Source organism: Struthio camelus, chromosome Z (genome assembly GCF_040807025.1).
Source record: "Struthio camelus isolate bStrCam1 chromosome Z, bStrCam1.hap1, whole genome shotgun sequence".
NCBI lineage: Eukaryota > Metazoa > Chordata > Aves > Struthioniformes > Struthionidae > Struthio > Struthio camelus.
Window position 1 is genome coordinate 64,482,827 of NC_090982.1, and position 12,548 is coordinate 64,495,374.

At 43.6% G+C, this 12,548-nt stretch overlaps 1 long non-coding RNA gene across 1 annotated transcript; it reads right to left on the reverse strand.

The window, feature by feature from the left end:
* Positions 1-1,869: 1,869 nt before the first annotated feature.
* LOC138064771 (uncharacterized) lies at positions 1,870-9,219 on the reverse strand. The gene is made up of 3 exons (XR_011138027.1): positions 8,474-9,219; positions 6,910-7,044; positions 1,870-2,157 (listed from the first exon to the last, which is right to left on the reverse strand). It is a non-coding gene; the product is annotated as an uncharacterized lncRNA (long non-coding RNA).
* Between the last annotated feature and the right edge of the window lie 3,329 nt (positions 9,220-12,548).

Sequence of the window (12,548 nt, forward strand, 5' to 3'; positions counted from 1 at the left end):
GGTAACTGGTACTGGACACAGTATTCCAGGAAGAAGAAAGTTTCTGCTTTCTGTGGTGGCATGTGAGTTGCTTGCCACTCATTTTAAGAATCCTCACATCCAGATTTCTTAGCGTGGAGGTGGTGTTAGCAAAGAATTGTGTTCCATGATTCCAGTTTTCCTGGATTTCTTCTTGACAGACATTTGCTCATTTAGAGCCATCCATAAGTGTGTAAGGTTAGGGCTTTTTTCCGCATGTGCATGGTGGAAAATGCTCTTATTAAATTTCATCATGTCGGTTTATCACCCAGTCATTCACTGTCAGTGGACACTGTGAAAGTCATTTTTCCCTAGCAAATCGAACAGAATTATATGTGGCTTTTCCTCTATGGAGTAAATATTACCAATGCTGCAGCCTTTGACCAGATGTCTTGGTTATAGCTGCTGTATTTGAGAGAAAAATGCTGCAAGGAACGTGAAGCCTCATTCAGTCTATTTAAAAAAAAAAAAGTCTGAAAGCCTGATCCTGAACATCTTTCATTCTTTTTAATGTTTTAAATGATGGTTTCCTTCCTTCATTTCTCTTTGATTCAGCAGATGCTATGTAGCATCAGCACGAGTTTGGGTAATATTTCATACTGAATCACCATACGCTGGTTGCATTGGATTTATTTCCATAGGGTTCCTTCAACCACAAGAGTACCATATATTATATATTGCTCAATATATCAAAGCCTAGTGGCAGGATGTGAAGTTTCTTTATGTGAGTATACTCGTGGGTGTCGGTTTCTAGGATAAGAAAGGAAAATTGGAAGAGGGGGTCATAGCACACATTGGTGTGTAATGTGGGACCAGAGGTTTCCATTTCACACATCAGCCCCATAATCTCAAAGAGGCTGTGGGAAGGAACCACAAAATGATACTGTCATGAAACAGTGGAGCACATGCAGGCCTAGGTGAGAGAAAGCACGACTCCGGTGCTGACTGTGATGTGGGTACCGGTATCAACCAGGACAAGAGGGAGCTGCCATGGGCTTTTGGGCCAAGAACAAAGTCAATGGGCATTTTAAGACTGCCAAGGCCAAGGAGAAAGCTCAGAGGAGAGCTGGTTTCTGTTGTTGATCAAATGATCCAATCTCAGTAGGAAGATGCTAATTTGGGTTTTACTTTGGTTTCCTTGTGTTGGGGTGAAAATTGGGTGAGGATTCACAGATTATTCAGCCTACTCATGGATCTAGAATGATAATAGTGTGTAATAAACAGGAATAATTATTATTACTAACCCTGAAACAGGCAAAACCTATAAGGTACATATGTAGTTCAAAGAGATGCCCATCACCACTTGGCAGTTATTAAACCTTAGAAATTGTATATCCTCTGAATAGTGGGTATGTGGGTAAACATGAGTTCAACTAACAGAAAACCATAGGAAATGGAAATATGCAGCTCGGATCAGAAAATTGCAATTATCAGTGGTTTGCAATTCATGTAGCTGTATTTGAGGAGCATTGAAGTATTTTGTTGGGTTGTCTTCACACAGTTCTTGAGTTACTGATTTTTTTTACTTCTCAGGATAAGCAGTTACTCTGTTCAAATTCCCTCCTATTTTCCAAATCATTTGAAGACCTATTTTCTCAAAACAGGTCATTCCTTTAAAAATGATGCATGACTGATTAATTCATATTTTTCCTGTTTAGTGACTATCTCAATAACCATTTTTGAGAGCATTCTTTCTTTTTAATTTAGGGAAGCGTGATACTTTTGATGTCATATGAGTTTTGCTCATATTCATAATTCATTTTGTTTAGAAAAGGTTTAACTCTCCAAAATGAACTAGTAGGTGAGTATTCACATAGAGTAGATAAACAGGTAGAAAGAAAACATGTAAAAAATTTAAACTAATATTTTATTTTAATCAGGCCTTCTATTTTTCCCTCAAAGGGTGTTAAAAAGAATACACAGAGGCAGCACACAGTTTCATTTCCTCAGCAGTTGCACAGACTGTGTGTTAAATCAGGTGCTAGAGGGTCTTCTGTGGGAAGTGTGGCTTCTTTCTTTATCCTCTAGAACTTGTCAGGCAGTGAGTGAAAGTTACCTGAGTAACTTCTGGAGACACAATTTGCTTTTTTTTTCCTCCCATTTTTTACTGGAGCTGTGTTGAGCAGGAAATATTGGAGGCTGTAGAGAGAAAGAGAGCAGAAGAGAAGATGATGAGGAGGGAGGTTGGGCTGCAAAATCAATGCCTACAGGAATTTAGACCAGGACGCTCAGAACTTGAGACTACTGGGGCAGGTTCCACAAACGGGCTCTGATTTCAGCCATCTTCATTTTGATTAGAAATAGGCAGAAACAGAAATGGTTTTGATTTAGCAACACCTCTTTGGCCAGGTTTTAATTTGGGTGGCTTGGATCAGGGCATGGTCTTATTAAAACCAGCCATGTTTGCTTGGATGCATGTTTCAGATAACCGGCTCTGGTTTGGACTCATTTTCATGTATAGCCACAGGCTCACACTCTCTCCCCCTCCCTGGTTCCCTTTTGCAGCTCCCTCTATACTAGCCTGTGACCGCTGAAAGACCATTTCATTGTTAGAAAACCAGGGAATCAGGTTTATTTACTAGGAGTGACCTAGTTAGAGCAGAAGTGTGTGTGGGGGGGGGGGGGACATCTAATGTAGTCTGTCATTTTGAATAAGCACTGAAACAACTGCTAGCCATCCACTGCATACTTCACTCCTTGGATCAACAAAGGAGCCCTGCCAAACGTCAGATTATATATTCCACAGCTGAAGTGTTTGCATAACTTTTCAGTGGCTACCATTTAAAGAAAGAAAACCACTGATGGGCCTTTTCTTAATATGTTCCCCTAAGCTGACATGTTCACAGTGTACTGCCAGCAATCATTTTGTACTTGGAAGGCAAAGTTACTCATATCTTTGCCGTAGCCGCTGTGCCAGCTAGCAAGACGGGACTAGCCTCTCATATTTTCACAATCTCGGCATTCCATCGAAGGAACTTCAGCACGTTCGCAGACAGTGCTCGGGAGCCCTGAGCCCACCTAATGCACAGCGTGGCTCCAGAATTGTAGCCTGAAAAAAGGTTTGCTTGTTAAAGTGTCAATCATGTGCTATCAATAATGACATCTAGAAGACGATGATTTGGCCATTTTGGTTGGTTGCCCAGTGACTCAAAAGAAATTGTCTGGTATTTCTCTTTGGAGGAAAGGAAAACGTGACTACATCCAACTTCAACATTGGCTATTGCAGCACTCCTACCACTGCCCAGATGTTGACTTTAGTAAAGAATTAGATTCCTTTTTCTAAGTAGTAGGCATTCAAATAAGCCTTCCCGATCTGTTGCTATAGAACGCATCTTTCAATACAGCAGTTTTTTCTACTTTTCTCCCTTTGAACACTAAAGTTTTCAGACTACTCTGGGGCTTTTTTGGCAGGAGTCACCCTCCCTGTCTTGCTCAAATTGTGGCTCAGCTGAATCCATCCAGCCCTTGTACCTTCCCCTTGCAGCAGGCTAGTGCTTGGGCAGCCAGGGTCACTATCCCATTGTCAATGTTGAGCTGTTTTGCACATCAGAGAAGGGCATTTTCTATTTTCACTGAAAACCAAAGCTGACGAATATCCTCCCTGAAGTGACAGGCTGTATGCCAAATGAGAATTCACAAGTGATACCTGTAATTAGATAGTGCTTTACAATCAGTGGAAAAAAATGGGTCCAGAAAGATAATTAGGACTCTGTTTAACTTTTTTTGATTGCCCTGTTAGAGGGCAATCAAAATAGCAAGACCTTTGAAGTTCTTCCATAGCTGAGATACTCTAAAAGTATGTGTATTGGGCTACATTTGAAGAATTTGTAAAGGAGATTTTTTTCCTCCCATTTTTCTTCTGTTCCATAAAAGAAAGCAGGCTCTGGAGCTGGAGCGAATAGTTTCTTCTTGAGATTTCCTTAGAAAACTGCCCTCTTTCAAAATGCCAACCTCCTCCTATTGTTCAGAGAAAAGGATGGCCTTGTGATGTAAGTTAGGTATAATGAGCAATGAGAAGAGGCTCACTGGCAGGAGTATGAATGGTTTAGTAAGAGGAGAAATGAGATACTTCTTTAGCACCTGTTAAACTTCCATCAAGTTTTGCTACATGCTGCTGAGGAGTTGTCACATTCCACCCCAAAAGTACCTAAACGACTTCTGGTAGCAGATATAGTATTCATGCATATGCATTATAAAATACTGTAGACTCTTAAGAAATGAAAAGCTGTCATATAAATGGAAGATATTATTTATGTCTGCTGATACTAACTTTGAAGCTAGCCTTGCTTGGAGCAAGAGGTTGAACAAGATGACCTCCAGAGTTCTCTTCTAACCTAAATTTTTCTAGATTTTCAGTAGCCCCAAAATCATTCTGTACCTGCAATTAGTGTCAATCAGTATCTTCAGACAAGCTATTGCATGTTACATTTATTTTGTCCTGTCTATTCAGTTATAAACTCATTTTTCTCCTCTTATTTGATTCTTAATACAGACACCATAGATGTAGGCCATAAGAACACAGTCTCTACAGAAATACGTTTTAACACCCAAAAAATCCATCTTTGCAAAGGTAGGATGCTACTCTGAAGGTAGGAGGCTTTTGCATGCCTTCTGATTCACCCATTTCTAACCCGTACAGGACCAGTTCTCCTCCATCTCCCTGTACGATAAATTCTGGGACAGGATGGTGTTAAAAAAGGGCTAGCTGTAATGCTGCAGTACTGAGGATGGCTTTGCAATGGACCAACTGACTATTGCTCAGAGGGCTGGATCCTCACTGAATGGTCATCTGAACTCAGCAATAATCCAGCTCAGCCTCCTCCTTGCTGATCAACTTACCAGCATGTCCCCTTTGCTTGTGGCATTTGAGCCTTGCTGTGCCAAGCTTCATTTCCATGCCTGTTTCCACAGCTAGCTGGATTTCCACCAGCTTTTCAACACCTGAGTAGATTTAAGGAGCACTGCACCACTGTTACAGGCCAAAGCTTGAAGGGTGTAGCTGTGCCCAAATTCAGCAACTACTGGAGAAGGCAGCAAAGAGTCCCCAGACAGCCCCCTCCTCTGTGAATGACAAAGGGAATCCCAGCATGGGATTTTTAAAACCTTTTCAGGTTCTACGGAAAATACAATATGTCACAGGAACAGATCTAGCTTTCATGTGTGGAAAGTCATGAGCAAAGCCTGACTTCAGCTAAGAAGTCAGTTAAGTCCCATGTAGATTGATCATAGGCACCATGCAAAAAGTCAAAGCCCTGCAGCATCTGTTGGGTTGAGATTGAGAAGCCTTCTCCTTAACATGCAAACTGTGCTTCAAAGGAATTTTTTTCGGGTTAAAACCCTCTTACTTTGGCTGTGCTCCATTTTTTAGGCTGTATGGTATTACACTGGATTCCTTTTCACATGTGGTTTAACAACACCCCCACAGCAGGTCATAAGTGCCGAAGAAATCAGGGAGTGCAACAGCACACACAAGGCTGGACACTGTGAGGGTGGGGGAGCTTGCAAAAGGTCTTATGTGGAGGCAGATGTCAGATAAATATAGATTCCTGCTAACTTCTTTCAATAAAAATAAAAGCATACTAAAAATAGAGCATTAGATAGGCTAACTGAATATACCAGCTCCATTATTTCTCATTATTAGCGGCCTCCATCACTTTGTTAACTGCTCTGCAACCAGTGTTGTTATAAAAAGCTGTGGTTAATTTGAAAAAACAAAGGTGATTTTTTCACATGGGTCATATGACATCCTCCTTCTCTAAACACATACCCTTTAAAGACAGGCACATACATACCACTTAGGTGGGACATTTTTGCAAGTTTTTCCTCTTTAATTTGCATGACCCAGAGCCAGATGATTACTGTTAAGATCATCTGTTAGCTTAATGAAGCAGTGCTTCATGCTACTAGGTCATTCGCTAGGAAATACGGCTTAAAAGTATTCCTGAAAATACCCATTTTTCTTAAATTCTGTCACTGTCTTCCTAAACAAAGTTTCATGAAAGAAAGGAGAAGGAGAGACTAAGTACACAAACTCAGACGGTGGGAGGAGACCTGCTGATGCAAGCAGAGCTGCAGTCATTGCTGTTCCACTTTAGTTAGTGGCTCTCCAGACTCTCTGCACACTTTTTCAGAACCACTAGCTCATCCATTTGAAAGAGCCAGGGGGCAGGTAATACATGCATAATTTGCAAAATGGCCATGGGCTTCAGAAGACTTCCTTTAGGGACTATTTGATGAACAAGAAGACCAGCGCCAGCCTATCACTCCATGCTGGTGCTCCATCACTGATCCTAGGAAAGTCAGCATGCAGGCTTAGGAATACAAGGAGTTTTAAAAATTGACTATGCTCTTTATTTGAGTGAAAACCTCAGTTTTGACCTGGGAGCAAACCACAATGGGAATGTACCCTTGCTGAGAAGCAGTAACTACTTCTCTCTATTTAGTAGATAAGAAGCCCTGGATAACAGGAAGAGGACGTCAGAGTCATTCATTGTCTTTTCAAGCTAAAATACCAGAGCTGTTGTGGCAACTAAGTTAGCTAGATACTATAAGTAGCTTCTCAAGCACCTTAGAGGCAGGAATCAGAAAGTCAAAAATCAGTTCAAAAATCAGTTAGGCTCCCAGATGCTAGATTTTCAAAGGTGCTTGAGACTGCAGATGCTAGTGAGTTATTGAAAAGAGTTTGTATTCCAGAGCAAAAAGGCCTTGTTTTATGTAGCGTTAACAGGGGAAAAGACATTAAAATTAAATTAAAAATAAGAGAAAAGTTTGAAGAATTACATATTCACAAGTCTAAATCTATATGCAAATTTAAATCTATAAATATAGGTTTTTTATAATATATATATATGTTCTGAGTAGATTCTTGTGGGAATTAACCAATGAACTTACTGAACCGCTCACAGCAGCTTTGGAAAAATGAAGGTTCACAAGTCTTCGCCATTTCGTCACACTCAAGACACCCATGGGCCAGATGTTGCCACCCTGGCTAACATTGAGTCATCTGTCACTTCAAGTGTGGTCTTACTGAAAATGAGAGGAAAGGCAGTGGAATTAGCGGCTTTTTTTTTTTTGCTAAGGAGTTCACCTAATGACCACTGATAGAGGCAAAATTGTTTCTGGTCTAAAAATTCTTGAAGACGCGTATGTAGTATTACATCTTTAGTTTTGATTTACTGAAGATTTGGCTACCAAGTGATCTACATGCAGCTTACAAACTTAGTTTCATGTGAAGAGTTCTTGAAGTGTTGCATTTTTCTGACTCTTCATTGTAACATTCACTGCCTATACATCTGGAGGAAGGAAAGGAAGACTGGCACCTGCAAGTCTGCCTCTGAAGTGGCAAGATATTAAAACAATTAACAAATGAATGGTCTGCTTTTCAAGCAGAACAATGAAGTCGCTGCCATCTAGATAAAAAACAGTTTTCAAGGCTGGCCTCCTGATGGCTAACCTAGCAAAAAGCAGGCTGTGGGAGTCCTTGATTATCTGATGGGTAGATTTTCAGGATGACCTGGGAGAGGAGGAGGATGGAAGTAAAAAAAGACAAAATCTGCTGGGACTAGGCATGGAGGCAAGATCAAACATGAAGGAGAAAGTGAATGACCCCAGCGGCTTCCTGGCCTTCCCACACAGCTATTGACTTCTGGGGTGAGAAGGAAACTGAGGAAGGGGTTTGCGTGGGAGCTGTGCTGGGCTTTTTTGGTGTCTCTCAGGTGCTGTCTGCATGCTAAGTGCAAGGAGCTTAAACTGCTGCTTTGCATAGTCTATGCATTACTGCGTCAGCCGCCTGCATTGCCCCGGGCCAGTGGCCAGGAGGGCAGATGTGGGGCAGGCTGCCCGTGGCTGGTGCTCAGTGCAGGCCAGAGCTGAGCCGGGAGGTCCTGGAGAGGCCTGGCCAGCAGGCTGCTGACCAGAAATCGTCTGGGGGCCAGAGCTGGTGACCTGGGCTAAAGCCTGCCAAAGTCTAGAGACTGCTAAAGCAGATTGACCTCGAGATACCAGACTGAGCATAGTCATGCGGAGGAGTTTGACCTAGCCTGAGACAAGGAGTGATTAAGGTCTGAGAGCTCCTCTAATTGTTAACGAGGGCTGGTCATGGCTGTTTCCCATCTGTGGCTTTGCGTTTCAGGTACACCCATACTTCCTTTCCTATGGGTGCGCACGTACGCCCAGACAGGACTTCCTGAGAGTGGGCAGCTGCGTGCGGGGCTAGAAGTGCAGGGCTGCACACTGCAGTGCAGCCTGGCAGGCGCTCACCACCTCAGCTCGTGCTTACCTGGGGCCCTGCATGCCCCAACACTGCACCCACAGCTGAAACCCCCCTCTGAAACAGGGATGGTTATGTCCGTAAATTAAGAGACACAGCAGGTACGGGGGTGGCTCCTCTGCTCTGCTCTGCAGGGAGGCTGTCTGCCGGCAAGTGTCAGGCTGCTTTGGGAGCAGGGTTACTCACCTCCTGCAAGCACTGCTGCTCTTCTTTTGGTGGGGTTTGGCCCCCGCTTCTTGTAGGTGCTCTCCACCGCCTCCCAATACTCGGTGCTGCCCACCCTTGGCTTTGCATATCTCTCAGCTATGACGCAAAGAAAACCTGCAGTGACAGTCAATGAATTGTTAGTTCTGTTTTCCACTTCTTCTTAGCAGGCGTGCAGAGACCCTGAAGCAGTACACATTTGTGCCTGTGGAGTTCCTTCATTAACTGACTAGTGGCCCACTGGGATGTGACGGATGTTTCCTCCTGCATGCTCAGCCCCGAGTTCACTGGCCTCTCCATGGCAATACTGTCCCCTCACCAGCTTTCCCGGCGAAAGGGAGAACAGCTGCTCATGAAAGAAAAAGGGCCTGGAGGCCCCCTCCGCCCCGGGGAATGGAAAAAGGAAAGCTGATGAAAGCAGAGGGAGAGCAGGAGAGAGATACCCAGTGGCGTCTGCCCCACGCCACCCTGACGCCAGGAGAGAGGAGCAACTAAGGCTGCAACCAAAGTGAGCAGTGCTTGGCACGAGGTCCCTGGCCCTTCAGTAAGAACTAAATGTCCGTGCTTTAATGAGGATTTACCTGACACATGCTCTAGAGCAACACTCCCTGCATGTGCAGGCACCTGGCACGTGCTGGCGCTCCCCCACAGAAATCCCTATCCCCTGTTTCCAGATGGGACTGCCCAGGCCCTAGATCACAGCATGCCTCTTAGGCTGTCCTCGTCCTGCAAGGCTGAAAAGGTGTGAGGTTACTTTCATTTGCACTGAGCACAGCCAAGGGAGGCTGTTCTGGTCAAACAACCTGACCCCAGGCTTTTCACAGGTCCACTTGCTCCACAGTTTGCATGAATTTCTTCACTGATTTCCACTGAATTTCTCTGGTAAGAGGCTCTTGAACATCTCCATGGGCAGCTTGTTCCAGCACTAATTGCTCTATTCAAACATCTTCTTGAAAGCAGCAAGAGTCTTTGTCTGAGGCAATTGCACTTTGCTGTCTTAGCCTGGGGAAAAGTGAACTTTACCCCTTGACCTGAGCTGTCGGTATCTTGAAGGCATAAATATGAAGCATTTTCTGTGACAGGTTCTGAATCAACTGAACTCTCTCAGTTCCTTCTTTTGCCTCGTCTGGAGCACTTTCCTGTTGCTGTGGTTTTCAATGTCATGTTGAAATTCTCATGTTCTGGAGACCATCACCTCCTGCTCCACTCACCACCTGGTCTGGTGCAAAGTGGTAACTTCCATCCCAGCATCACCCAGTGAAATCAGACTGCAGGTTGTCAGAGTATTTTTCTCTTTCTCTGCTCCTGAAGTGCAGCCAGCTTCCTGCACTTCCTGCTTCCAGTGAACAGGAAGGCATTATGAGGCAGTTACCAATGCACAGCACAGTGCAATGGGGATAAGAAGACCTTTTTTGATGGAAACTACCATTGCATCTGTCAGGAACATGACAGGTAAAACAGGACACGGTATTTACAGCTGTGGAGAAAAATATCCCTCACCACAAGGCGTGGAGTCAGCATGACTGCAAATACCCAGACCTGTGCTCATCCATCCTTCTGCCTGTACTGACTGGTCATATCTCAAGCACATCCCTATACACTTGACCTTTCCATGGCGAGGGTAGCTGTGATTAGTGCTGCCCCCTGCAACGCCCCCCATCATCCTGTCACACATGACAAGGCCACCCAGACATGACAGCTCTCAGCACTGCAAGGGAAGGAGAGATCCTTGCTACGTTTATGTCTGAGCTCCCTCATTTTCTTGCCTAATCCGGACAGCCAGGTATATCTGACAAGACTTATTCTCCAAGTAACACCTCCGTGCTATCATGCTCCGCCAGAAGCAATCTGCTTCAGACATTGCTGATTAGTATCATTTCTCTTATTCTGAGTTTCACCTCATCATACCTCTTCCTGATGTGTCAAGTGGGATCCCTAAGTGAGAGAGGAAGGACCATGGCAACTTTCAGCTGTCCTTCAGCTTTCTGCAACTGCAGGCATTCAACTGAATTTTATTTTCCTGAGCTCAGATTTTGCAGTGGTGCCAAAATTTCTTGAAGGTGAGGTGTAACTTTGGGAAGTAAAACATCATCCCTAATATATTTTCCAAGTCAATGCCATTGCCTAGCAGCCACAAGTCATGGATTGCTAACCATTTCTTCAGAGCTATGTTGGCTATTCTTGATTAACATGATTAAAATACCATAGCTGAAATCCCAGATGTCACTTTTTCCTGGGCTTCCATTGAATTAATACTAAATATCATCCACTGAAAAATCATCTATTTCAGAAGAATTCAGCCTTTATTCAGCTATGATGTCTGCTGTGATGTGTAGTAAAGTTCTGTATGTGCTGCTGTTTGGCTATTCCACATCATTTGCCTAAAGGCAGTCAATATTGGCGTTTTGTTTTGTTTTGTTTTGTTTTGTTTTGTTTTGTTTGTTTATTAGAAGCATTGAGTTTCTTTTTTTCAGAATAGGCATCAGGCTCAGTGGTCAGTCATTTCCTGCATTTCCTTTGCTGTCCTTCTCAAAGCTAAACATTGCCATAGAACTGGAGAAATATCTGAAAAGTTCTGCAAATTTTGACCTCAATAAAGCAAAATTAGTTTCATCTACATTTGCTGAATTTGCTTCCTAGGGACAGTCTTGTAAATACCTGCAGCACATTATCAAAAATAAGTGAATTTGAAATAATTCTGACAGAACTTCAGTAAAGTTAATTAAAACCTCATAATTGTGTCTGTTTGTAGTTAAAATCTTATTTTAGGAATTATACATATACAGCAAGACAGCAGAAACATTTCCATGTATTTTTATCTTATACCTGGTTAAGCATTACTAATATACTTCAAATGCCAAATACTTGGAACAAGCAGTTCACAATCAACAGGTCAAGAATTTTTTGTAGAATCTGATTTCTTCTATAACTAATTCTGAATAGCAAATGCATTCAAGAAAGTCACAGCCGTGAAAAACAGGTAAGAATGAAATAAATTGCTGGTTATATCTGAACTGCTAAACTCTACATAATTGCGTATTTTGTGATGCGTGTAGAAAGTACAATTGGCGCCTGTAAAACAGAAGTACTTGGCCTGCTGGTGAGCTGTTTACTGCTTCGCAGGCATCTGCCTGAGGTGAAGTAATCATTTTCAGGATCCTGAGAATAATATTGCTATTATTCATCTGCTTCCATGTTTCTTCTTCCTTAGGCATATGAACCACGTTTACACTGAAAATGTTCCTTCTCCATAACACTAGCATCATTGGAGGAGATGGGATCCTAGGTTGCCGAGCCCAGTGCTCTCCCACTGTCCTTTATATCCATCCTGGCAAATCAGCAGCGAGGTGGTGGAATAACTGACCACCTCCGTATTTGTGTTCTGCTTTTCATTTTCAAACTGCTTGCTGGCAGGAGGGCAGGCTGCCTGCAATCTGTGCAGACAGGAGCCCGTGCAGAGCCCGTCGCCAGGCCTGGCAGTGGCGAGAAGCAGATGGTGCCGAGTTCCTGCAATCTCCTCTTTCTGAGGCACACTAGACCGCCCAGTGCAGGCGGACATCAAAAGCCAACATCACTCATTGGCAGTGGCATTCGCAAAGTAGCCCAGGGTGTGACAATTTTGTATGTGTCTACTGCAGCTTTTCCTTTCCTTGGTAGCCCAAGAGGTTTGGTCCATGGAAATTTTAGTTTAAAAAAAAAAGGAAGTGCAGATCCTACTTGTTGGACACAAACGCTATGCCATATGGCTCTGAAGCAGCATGCTCTGACACAGGAGTGTGGCATGTCCTACCCCAGCCCCGAGAGCGGGGATGCATGGCAGTGAGCACCCTGCCTGATAGCAATCCTCAGGGACGCGTGCTGACTGCATATGAGCCAACCCTCACTATAAGACAACAGCGATATACCTATAGAAAAATACGCCTATGGCCAGGCTAGATTCCTTGAGGATGCCCAGCAAACAGCAGGCACACAGCTGCCCCCACAAGGACCCACATGTCTGTCGGCTCTCGTTACACAGAGTTCAGTGCAGGGGAAAAGAGAAAAATGTGGAGAAAAA